The sequence below is a fragment of the Phyllobates terribilis genome, unplaced genomic scaffold (assembly GCF_046119375.1).
Source record: "Phyllobates terribilis strain yellow unplaced genomic scaffold, ASM4611937v1 Scaffold_3__8_contigs__length_932513732, whole genome shotgun sequence".
NCBI classification, from domain to species: domain Eukaryota; kingdom Metazoa; phylum Chordata; class Amphibia; order Anura; family Dendrobatidae; genus Phyllobates; species Phyllobates terribilis.
Window position 1 is genome coordinate 21,327,444 of NW_027362763.1, and position 12,587 is coordinate 21,340,030.

Here is a 12,587-nt window from a genome sequence, read left to right on the forward strand (position 1 = left end):
CATCCCCCCCCCATAGTGCATCTCTCATCCCCCCCCCATAGTGCATCTCTCATCCCCCCCCCCATAGTGCATCTCTCATCCCCCCCCATAGTGCATCTCTCATCCCCCCCCATAGTGCATCTCTCATCCCCCCCCAATAGTGCATCTCTCATCCCCCCCCATAGTGCATCTCTCATCCCCCCCCATAGTGCATCTCTCACCCCCCCCCATAGTGCATCTCTCATCCCCCCCCCATAGTGCATCTCTCACCCCCCCCCATAGTGCATCTCTCACCCCCCCCCATAGTGCATCTCTCACCCCCCCCCCATAGTGCATCTCTCACCCCCCCCCCCCATAGTGCATCTCTCATCCCCCCCCATAGTGCATCTCTCATCTCCCCCCATAGTGCATCTCTCATCCCCCCCCCATAGTGCATCTCTCATCCCCCCCCATAGTGCATCTCTCATCCCCCCCCCATAGTGCATCTCTCATCCCCCCCCATAGTGCATCTCTCATCCCCCCCCAATAGTGCATCTCTCATCCCCCCCCATAGTGCATCTCTCATCCCCCCCCATAGTGCATCTCTCACCCCCCCCATAGTGCATCTCTCATCCCCCCCCATAGTGCATCTCTCACCCCCCCCCCATAGTGCATCTCTCACCCCCCCCCCATAGTGCATCTCTCATCCCCCCCCCATAGTGCATCTCTCACCCCCCCCCCCATAGTGCATCTCTCACCCCCCCCCCATAGTGCATCTCTCACCCCCCCCCCCATAGTGCATCTCTCACCCCCCCCCATGTGCATCTCTCACCCCCCCCCCATAGTGCATCTCTCATCCCCCCCACTCCTAGTTAATTGTATTTAAAAAAAATAAAACTTGTTATACTTACCCCCATGCGATCCCTGCAGAATCCTGGCGCTCGTCCAAATCGCTGACACCAGGTTCTCCTGACTTCCGGCCATGTGACGGCGCCGTCACATGACCGGAAGTCAGGGGAATCATGAAGGCGCTGCCTCAGCATCGCAGCGCAGCGCTGAGACGTCCCGGACCCGGCGCTTAGCATGGGGCCGGGGGCCCCATGAGGAGAGAGACGCACAAGAGGGGGGGCCCCAACGGGGCTCCGAGGGGGCCCCTACCGGCCGGGCCCCATACTGGAGTCAGGACAGTCATGCCCTGATGGCGGCCCTGCTGGAGGGGCCCCCTCTCCCTCGGGGCCCCCGTTCAATGAACCGGCTGCACGGGCGGTAGTTCCGCCCCTGAGTGTTTGGCCCCGTTGCCGTTGCACTGAATGACTTGGGTCACACATTCCGCAGCGTCTCGCACTCGTTGATGGACTTTGCGCTGAGTCCGGACAGATCTGGGGCCGGGGGAGGGTTATTTTTTGCGCGCCGGCTGACGTTTTTATTGACATCATGTTGGGGAGGATCCGATGTGTTGATCGCCCGTTATTGCATTTTATTACAATGTTGCGGCGACATAGCAACGTACTTCTGGCGTTTGGAATTTCTTTCTCGTTCCGCCGTTCACCGGTCGGATTAATTCCCTTTATGTTGATAGATCGGGCGATTCTGAACGCGGCGATAACATGTCTATGTAGAAGCTGCTGTTGTTGTCAGATCGCCTCTATGCTGCAGAAATGCTCCTGTGCTATGAGCGCTGACCACTGGGCGGCGCTCATAGCAATCTGGACATGACGACGACAGGAGTCTGCTGCAGACCCCGGATTGTCATGCCCGCCCATCAGTGACCCGCGACCATGTGACAGGGTCACCAGTGGGCGGGGCCAATGCCGTACTTCTCATGCGGCGATATTAAATGTCAGAGTTTGTCAGCGGCATTTAACTGGTTAACATCTGCGGGTGGATCACGATTCCATCCGCGGCTGTTGCGGGCACATGTCAACTGTATAGATCAGCTGACATGTGCCCGGTTCAGTGCAGGCTCAGGGCCGGAGCCCCCGCTGAACCAGCCTTTCCGACGTGGTGCATACTAATACACCCCACATCATAATGGGGTAGAGCCACTTTGTTACCATTTTGGCAGTATGCTTCGGATCATTGTCCATTTGGAAGACCCATTTCTGCCCAATCTTTAACTTCTTGGCTGATGTCTTGAGATGTTGCTTCAGTATTGCAACATAATTGTCTTTTCTCATGATGCAATCTATTTTGTGAAGTGCTCCAGTCCCTCCTGCAGCAAAACAACCCCACAACATGATGCTGCCACCCTCATGTTTCACAGTTGGGATGGTGTTCTTAGGCTTCCAAGCTTCTCCCTTTTTCCTACAAATGTAACGATGGTCATTATGCCCAAAAAGTTCAGTTTTAGTTTCATCAGACCACAGGACAGGTCTCCAAAAATTAAGGTCTTTGTTCCTGTGTGCATTTACAAACATTAATCTGGCATTTTTATGTTTCTTTTGGAGTAATGGCTTCTTCCTGGCAGAGTGGCCTTTCAGCCCATGTTGATACAGTACTCGTGTCACTGTGGATATTGACACAATTTTACCAGCTTCCTCCATCATCTTCACAAAGTCTTTTGCTTTTGTCCTTGGGTTGATGTGCACATGTCGCACCAAAGCACATTCTTCTCTGGGACACAGAACCCGTCTCCTTCCTGAGCGGTATGATGGCCTGACATTCCTATCTTGTTTCTTCTTGCGTATAATTGTTTGTACAGTTGAACGAGGCACCTTCAGGTATTTTGAAATTGTACCCAAGCATGGGTCCGGTGTATAGATGACATCCTCATCCTATGGACTGGTGATAAGTAGTGTTGAGCATTCCGATACTGAAATATCGGGTATCGGCCGATATTCGCGGTATCAGAATTCCGATACTTAATTCCGATACTTTTGCAATATCGTATACCGGAATCGGAAGTTCCCATAATGCAATGAGCCATTTTCATTTTATTCAGCCAATGAGGATCGTAAGAAGTGTGGGCACATCCTGTTAGGCATATAGGCATCTTAACTAATGGCATGGCTGTGATTGGCTGCTGAAATGATGTCATGATGCACTATAAAAGCCGCCGCCGCCATTTTGAGCTCACTCTGCTGTGAATTCAGTTAGGGACAGGACGCTGTTGTTCTGAGGGACAGTTTTAGCTACCTATTTGGTCTATTCTGCTTTACCCAAGCTACTTTATAAATCACTGTGCCTTGCAGCGCTAGTGCACAGTTCCCTGTGCTGTTCACCGCTATCTGCAAGGTCTGTGTGTGTGAGTGCAGCTCACCCTGTAGTGTGTGCTTCAGCCAAGTCTGGTTGTAGTGCACTCAGTGTGTGTCACTGCCTCATACATTGTCCTTTTTTGCCAATTCATAATTTTTCCTGATATCTCCTATTAGTGTGGTGGTTCCATCTGTATTCAGCTAAATTGGTTCCAAACACACTATATAGGAGTAGATAGAGAATTTTTTTTCCGTCTTGCAGCACTAGTGCACAGTGCTCTGCATCTGTACTGTTCACCGCTGTCTGCAAGGTCTGGTGTGTGAGTGCAGCTCACCCTGTAGTGTGTGCTTCAACCCCGTCTGGTTGTAGTGCACTCAGTGTGTGTCACTGCCTCATACATTGTCCTTTATTGCCAATTCATAATTTTTCCTGATATCTCCTATTAGTGTGGTGGTTCCATCTGTATTCAGCTAAATTGGTTCCAAACACACTATTTAGGAGTAGTTAGAGGAGCCTCTCTGCAGCCTTGGGCCCTGCAGCCCCAGCCAGATTAGTATTAGCCTATTTTTTGCAGCCTCATCTATTGCATTGTAGGTTACCTTCCTACATTGTAATAGCTACAAAAAGTTTGTGATACTATCGTTATTACATCTTTAGGCACATCCAGTGTCTTTTTGTGACAAAAAAAACCTAAATAAAGTTCACCAAACACTCCACTTTACAGTTGTGTAGGCCACATTAGCTCATATTAAAGTCTAGTCCACACTTTATAAAATTAGTGTTTCTTATACCTGTTAGCAGCTGTTCAGGAATAAGCACACTAAGCCCTTAGTACTTTTCTGCCTATCTTTATCAGTCTACCAAGATGAAGAAGGCAGGGAGTAAGGCATGTGGTCGTGGGCGTGGAGTTTCTGCAGGGAGAGGACGTGAGGATTCTGGGCCTGCAGGGAGAGGACGTGGGGATTCTGTGCCTGCTGCGGGCACCAGTGACTCAGCATCCCCCAGTTTTACCAGGGAACAGTCCTTTATGCGCAGCTTTGTAGGAGCTAGCCGTGCCCCACTGCTGCGCGAGGACCAAATTGAAGCCGTTGTCGGATGGATGGCAGCTAACGCATCGACTTCAATTAGTTCCAGATCCTCTCAGGTCCTGAGCACTGAAGAGCACCCATCTGTCTCTTCACCACCTGCCAAATTGCCCAGGCAGTCAGAGAGCCCTGGACAGGAGCCATCTCTACTTCTGTTCTCTGAATCTCTTGGCTTGGAAAGAGGGGGCCAGCCAAGCAGAATTTGAGAATTTGAAGAAGAGGTAGTATGCAGTGATGCGCAACCGTTTTGTCTCTCTGAATCTGAAGAGGCGGGTGGGCCAGTGCCTATGGTCAGCAGCACACCTCAGTACGCATCTGATGATGAGACTCAGGTGCCACTTTCTGGTGCGTACTGTGCTGTCGAGACTACCCAGGAGAAGCAGTTGTTTGAAGAGGGTGGTGTAGATGATGAGGTCCTTGACCCATCATGGCGTGAGGGACAGGAAGGTGGTGGGAGCAGATCTGAGGAAGAGATTCCCCGAGCGGCCCATAAAGGAGGGAGGGGGCAGACTTGGTTGCCTGTAGCCTCCACTTCGGCACCCATTAGGAGCATGGCTCTTCCAAAATCCAAAGCGGGCGCTCCCAAGACTTGCAGTGCCTGGTCCTTTTTTGACACAGTTGCAGATGACATTTGCTTTGTCAAATGCAAGCTGTGTAATCAGAAGGTGAAAAGAGGGAAAAGTGTCAGCAACCTCAATACCACAAATATGTGGAAACATGTGCGGACCAAGCACGTGGTGGAGTTACAAAAACACACTGAAGACCTAGGCCAACCTACAGCGCCACCTACCACCTCTTCAGTTCGTGTTGTAGCCTCTTCCTCCAGCTCACACACAGCTGGTTCGGCTTCCTCACAGGATCGCCATGGAAGAATCTCTGGCACTGTTGTACAGAGACACAGTGTAATTCCACCCACAGCACCACTTTCCCAGTCATCCTCACACTCCCAGGCCAGTCTACAGCCATCGTTAGCACAGGCATGGGAGAAAAGGCGCCCCTACTCTGCAAACCACCCCCGAGCACAGGCTCTGAATGCTGGCATTGCTAAACTACTGGCCCTTGAAATGCTATCATTCAGGCTGGTGGAGACTGACACATTCCGTAACTTTATGGCATTGGCAGTCCCACAATACAACGTGCCCAGCCGATTTTATTTCAGCAGGCAAGCCGTCCCTGCCCTGCAACATCATGTGGAGGGAAAAATTAAACATGCGCTACAAAACGCCGTCAGTAGCAAGGTCCACCTGACCACCGATGCGTGGACCAGTAAGCATGGACAGGGACGATACCTTTCCCTCACTGCCCATTGGGTAAATGTTGTGGAGCCGGGTACAGATCTTGAGAGTGGCGCTGTACGTGTTCTGCCAACTCCAAGGATTGCAGGAATCCAGTCTGTACACATTGACTCCTCCTCATACTCCAGTTCCTCTGAATCAGCGCTGCAGTAGCCGTCACGGTCTACCTCCACATCGACCCGTGAACACCTGTTATGGTGACCAATATGAGCACAGCCGTGGCCAAACGTCAACAGGCCGTATTAAAATTAATTTATTTGGGGAATCGAAGCCACACAGCGCAGGAGCTCTGGAATGCCATCAAGCAGCAGAGCGACGTGTGGTTTGTGCCAGCGAATCTCCAGCCAGGCATGGTAGTGTGTGCCAATGGCCGAAATCTGGTGGCAGCTCTGGGCCTAGGCAACCTCACTCATATCCCATGTCTGGCACATGTGCTCAACTTGGTCGTACAGAGTTTTTTGAGGGACTATCCGGATCTTGATGCACTGCTTCACAAGGTCCGCATAGAGTGCGCTCACTTGCGGCGTTCCAGCAGTGCAAGATCACGCATTGCAGCTCTGCAGCGCCGATTACCTCTTCCGGAACATCGCATCATATGTGACCTACCCACCAGGTGGAATTCAACGTTACATATGTTGGAGAGGTTGTGTGAGCAGCAGGCAGCAGTAATGGAGTACCAGCTGCAGCAGGCGCAAACAAGTCGCAGTGCGCGCCGTTCACACTTCACCACCACTGAGTGGGCCTCTATGAAGGACATTTGCCACGTTTTGCGTGCCTTCGATTATTCCACGCGGATGGCGAGTGCAGATGATGCAGTAGTCAGCATGACTATTCCCCTTATCTGCCTGCTTGAAAAAACACTGCAAGCACTAAGGGACGAGGTTTTGGAAGAGGTGAAGGATGAGGAGTCACAAATGCCATCTGCTTCTCTACAGTCTGCGCAACGTGGTTCCTCACAAAGGCCTAGGCAGGGGACACTTTGTGAGGAGGATGAGGAGTAGTCAATGGATGAGGAAGACATCTGTCCAGAGGAGGGAGGTACACAATGCTCTAGTAGTCAGTATCTAGAGCGAGGGTGGGGTGATGCAGAGCAGGCAGAGATCACGCCTCAAGCAGGGGACATCATTTATTGGCCAGTTGGCAGTCTGCAGCACATGGTTGATTTCATGCTGCAGTGCCTGAGAAACGACCGCCGCATCGCCCACATTCTCAACATGGCTGATTATTGGGTGTCCACCCTCCTAGATCCTCGCTACCGGGACAACTTACAAAGCCTCATAACACCGTTGAACCGGGAGCGTAAAATGCGGGAGTACCAAGACGCACTGGTGCATTCCATCATGTTCTCCATTCCAACCGAGAGCAGTGCTGCTAGTGCTTTACAAAGCAGCTCAGTGCGTCGAGGCAGTGGAGGAAGCTCTGCACAAAGAGGGAGCAGAAGCAGCGCCTCAGCACAAGGCAAGACCAGTATGGCCGAAATGTGGCAAAGTTTTGTGTCCCCGCCGCCACAAATGTCTACACCATCACAGACGGCTCCAGTCAGCAGGAGGCAACGTTTCCGTCAGATGGTGACAGACTACATGTCTTGCCCTCTTAGTGTACTCCCAGACGGCTCTTCTCCCTTCAAGTTTTGGGTCTGTAAGCTAGATACATGGCCAGAGCTTAGTCAGTATGCATTGGAGGTGCTAGCTTGCCCTGCTGCTAGTGTATTATCGGAACGCGTCTTTAGTGCCGCAGGTGGTGTACTAACAGACCGTCGCATGCGACTATCCTCCGATAACGTTGACCGGCTTTTCTCAAAATGAACAAGGCCTGGATCTCTCATGAATTTGCCAGTCCTCTTCCAGAATAAATAATTGGTTGGCAACAGTATCCAGGTCTCCTGTTGTGTTCATGTTTCTACCACCTGAACTGTAATCCCTGAGCTCCAACACCGCCAGTTGGCGCTCGGAAGTGCCGTCTGCACAGTCAACACTTGCTGCCATGTTATTGGGGTTCAGTAACGTCAGCTGTTCCCCTGCTGTGCGGATGGCAATTTCTCCTGCTCTGTCCACATTCTCACTACTACAGATTTTAAAGTTGCTCCAATTACACCTCTGGCTCCTCTGTTTTCAGTATTATCCCTGAGCTCCAACACTGCCAGTTGGCGCTCGGAAGTGCCGTCTGCACAGTCAACACTTGCTGCCGTGTTATTGGGGTTCAGTAACGTCAGCTGTTCCCCTGCTGTGCGGACGGCAATTTCTCCTGCTCTGTCCACATTCTCACTACTACAGATTTTATAGTTGCTCCAATTACACCTCTGGCTCCTCTGTTTTCAGTATTATCCCTGAGCTCCAACACCGCCAGTTGGCGCACGGAAGTGCCGTCTGCACAGTCAACACTTGCTGCCATGTTATTGGGGTTCAGTAACGTCAGCTGTTCCCCTGCTGTGCGGACGGCAATTTCTCCTGCTCTGTCCACATTCTCACTACTACAGATTTTAAAGTTGCTCCAATTACACCTCTGGCTCCTCTGTTTTCAGTATTATCCCTGAGCTCCAACACCGCCAGTTGGCGCTCGGAAGTGCCGTCTGCACAGTGAACACTTTCTGCCGTGTTATTGGGGTTCAGTAACGTCAGCTGTTCCCCTGCTGTGCGGATGGCAATTTCTCCTGCTCTGTCCACATTCTCACTACTACAGATTTTATAGTTGCTCCAATTACACCTCTGGCTCCTCTGTTTTCAGTATTATCCCTGAGCTCCAACACCGCCAGTTGGCGCTCGGAAGTGCCGTCTGCACAGTCAACACTTGCTGCCGTGTTATTGGGGTTCAGTAACGTCAGCTGTTCCCCTGCTGTGCGGACGTCAATTTCTCCTGCTCTGTCCACATTCTCACTACTACAGATTTTATAGTTGCTCCAATTACACCTCTGGCTCCTCTGTTTTCAGTATTATCCCTGAGCTCCAACACCGCCAGTTGGCACTCGGAAGTGCCGTCTGCACAGTCAACACTTGCTGCCGTGCTATTGGGGTTCAGTAACGTCAGCTGTTCCCCTGCTGTGCGGACGGCAATTTCTCCTGCTCTGTCCACATTCTCACTACTACAGATTTTATAGTTGCTCCAATTACACCTCTGGCTCCTCTGTTTTCAGTATTATCCCTGAGCTCCAACACCGCCAGTTGGCGCTCGGAAGTGCCGTCTGCACAGTCAACACTTGCTGCCGTGTTATTGGGGTTCAGTAACGTCAGCTGTTCCCCTGCTGTGCGGACGGCAATTTCTCCTGCTCTGTCCACATTCTCACTACTACAGATTTTATAGTTGCTCCAATTACACCTCTGGCTCCTCTGTTTTCAGTATTATCCCTGAGCTCCAACACCGCCAGTTGGCGCTCGGAAGTGCCTTCTGCACAGTGAACACTTGCTGCCGTGTTATTGGGGTTCAGTAACGTCAGCTGTTCCCCTGCTGTGCGGACGGCAATTTCTCCTGCTCTGTCCACATCCACTGTACTACTGATTTAAAACCTCCTCCAAATACACCTCTGGCTCCTCTGTTTTCAGTATTATCCCTGAGCTCCAACACCGCCAGTTGGCTCGGAAGTGCCGTCTGCACAGTCAACACTTGCTGCCGTGTTATTGGGGTTCAGTAACGTCAGCCGATCCCCAGCTGTGTGTCCGGCAAATTCTCCAGCTTTGTCCACATCCACTGTACTACTGATTTAAAACCTCCTCCAAATACACCTCTGGCTCCTCCGTTTTTAGTATTTACCCTGGGCTCCAATACCGCTAGTTGCTGCTCAGAAGTGCCGTCTGCACAGTCAACGCTTGCTCCAGTGTTATTGGGGTTCAGTAACGTCAGCCGATCCCCAGCTGTGTGTCCGGCAAATTCTCCAGCTTTGTCCACATCCACTGTACTACTGATTTAAAACCTCCTCCAAATACACCTCTGGCTCCTCCGTTTTTAGTATTTACCCTGGGCTCCAATACCGCTAGTTGCTGCTCAGAAGTGCCGTCTGCACAGTCAACGCTTGCTCCAGTGTTATTGGGGTTCAGTAAAGTCAGCTGATCCCAAAGTTGTGTGTCCGGCAAATTCTCCAGCTTTGTCCACATCCACTGTACTACTGATTTAAAACCTCCTCCAAATACACCTCTGGCTCCTCCGTTTTTAGTATTTACCCTGGGCTCCAATACCGCTAGTTGCTGCTCAGAAGTGCCGTCTGCACAGTCAACGCTTGCTCCAGTGTTATTGGGGTTCAGTAACGTCAGCTGATCCCCAGCTGTGTGTCCGGAAAATTCTCCTGCTTTGTCCACATCCACTGTACTACTGATTTAAAACCTTCTCCAAATACACCTCTGGCTCCTCCGTTTTTAGTATTTACCCTGGGCTCCAATACCGCTATTTGCTGCTCAGAAGTGCCGTCTGCACAGTCAACGCTTGCTCCAGTGTTATTGGGGTGCAGTAAAGTCAGCTGATCCCCAGCTGTGTGTCCGGCAAATTCTCCTGCTTTGTCCACATCCACTGTACTACTGATTTAAAACCTCCTCCAAATACACCTCTGGCTCCTCTGTTTTTAGTATTTACCCTGGGCTCCAATACCGCTAGTTGCTGCTCAGAAGTGCCGTCTGCACAGTCAACGCTTGCTCCAGTGTTATTGGGGTTCAGTAACGTCAGCTGATCCCCAGCTGTGTGTCCGGCAAATTCTCCAGCTTTGTCCACATCCACTGTACTACTGATTTAAAACCTCCTACAAATACACCTCTGGCTCCTCCGTTTTTAGTATTTACCCTGGGCTCCAATACCGCTAGTTGCTGCTCAGAAGTGCCGTCTGCACAGTCAACGCTTGCTCCAGTGTTATTGGGGTTCAGAAACGTCAGCTGATCCCCAGCTGTGTGTCCGGCAAATTCTCCTGCTTTGTCCACATCCACTGTACTACTGATTTAAAACTTGCTCCAATTACACCTCTGGCTCCACTCTGTTTTTAGTATTTACCCTGGGTTCCAGCACCGCCAGCTGGTTCTCGGTAGTTCCATTGGCTCTTGTACCTTCTGCTACCCATCCGGGTTCCAGTACCGTCAGCTGGTCCTCGGTAGTTCCATTTGCTCTTGTACCTTCTGCTACCCATCCGGGTTCCAGTACCGTCAGCTGGTTCTCGGCAGTGCCTTTGGATTAGGTGCCTCCTTCTCGGTATCCAAGTTCCACCAACGTCTGCTGGTCCTTGGTAGTGCTTTCTGGCACAGGTACCTCCTGCTTAGTAACCGAGTTCCAGTACCGTCAGCTGGTCTTCGGCAGTTCCATTGGCTCTTGTACCTTCTGCTACCCATCCGGGTTCCAGTACCGTCAGCTGGTTCTCGGCAGTGACTTTGGCACGGGTACTCCCTCCTGCCCAGCCTGGTTCCAGCACGCCAGCTGTTTCCGGGTAGTGTCAACGTCACTTTGCCTCCAATGCGTTGTCCTGTCGTGTTGCGGTCGGGCTAGCCGACTCTATGGTGCCTGCAGTTTAGGTGACTCCTATGTGGGCTGCGGGATCTGGCAATGAAGGCTGGTTCCATAGTGCCAATAGGACAAGCACCCCCTGTAGGACTGTGGGTTTTGGTAACTGCGGCCGGCTCGCGGCCTTGAACTTTTTTTTACATGGGTACCTTCTGCTACCCATCCGGGTTCCAGTACCGTCAGCTGGTTCTCGGCAGTGCCTTTGGATTAGGTGCCTCCTGTAACGGGTCCGGGAGGCGGAACCTCTGAGCTACTATACAAGGGGGCGGCCCTTGTAAGGGAGCGGGTGGCAGTCTCTGGGTGAACGGACAGGGAGTTACGGCAAGTGATCAGGGCAGTCTCTGGGTAAGGGGTAGGTACGACCTGTGATGGCGGAGCCTCCGGGTAGGCTAGCAGGCAGATGGTAGATGTGTGCTCCCAGGTGAGCAAGCGAGAGTCTCTGGAATAGCAGGTGGTCACGGCACGTGACGGCGGAACCTCCGGGCTGGCAGGCAGGTAGGTAACGGAGAAGCGCTCCCAGGTGAGCGGGCAAGAGTCTCTGGAATAGCTGGTGGTCACCGCACGTGACAACGGGACCTCCGGGCTGGCAAGCAGGCAGGTAACAAGTATTCAGGCAGGAATCAGGCAGGTAACTAGCAGGAAACTGGCAGGAAACTGGCAGGTAACTGGCAGGTAACTGGCAATGGGACCTGAGGGCTGAAGCACAGGTGAGACACAGGTGCAAACAACATTGCTCGGGCACCTCCATTTTGGAGGAGGTGCCTTATATATGATGAAGTCCTCCGGCCATTGGCCGGGGACTCCTTAGGACGGCGCGCGCGGCCCCTTTAAGAGGAGGGGAGCGCGCGCGCGCGCGCCCTAAGCACAGGAGCCGGGAAGGAGCGCGCGCTGAGAGCAGAGCGGGAGGAGGACGCCGGGAAGGAGCGCGCGCTGACAGCAGAGCGGAGAGAGGACGCCGGGCACGGAGCAGAGCGGTGAGGGGAGCAGCGTCCCTGCCTAGCAGAGGGCAGGGACGCCAGCGCTACAGTACCCCCCCCTTTAGGCCCCCCCTTTTTTAGGCCAGACAGAAATTTAGCTAGGATGAGAGGGGCATGGATGTTCTCCCGGGGCTCCCACGTTCTCTCCTCAGGACCAAACCCCTTCCAATCTACCAGAAAAAAGGTCTTTCCTCTTACCCTTTTGGTGGCAAGAATGTTCTCTACCTCAAACTCGTCCTCAGCAGAAACCGGAGCAGGAGGCGTACCTGTAGACTTGGAAAAAGAGTTAAGCACCACAGGTTTGAGGAGAGACACATGGAAGGAGTTAGGGATCCGTAAGTTGGCCGGGAGTTTCAATTTATAGGCCACCGGGTTGATCTGACTGATGACCTCCAGTGGGCCGATGAACCGAGGCCCTAACTTATAGAAAGGGATCTTGAGCCGGACATATTTGGACGAGAGCCAGACTTTATCCCCAGGGCGGAATTGAGGAGGGTCCAGACGTTTTTTGTCAGCGTGTCTTTTCATACGCTCGGATGACAGAAGGAGTGCGGACCGGGTACTCTCCCATATGGAGGAAAATTTGTTAACAAGAGATTCCGCAGCCGGAT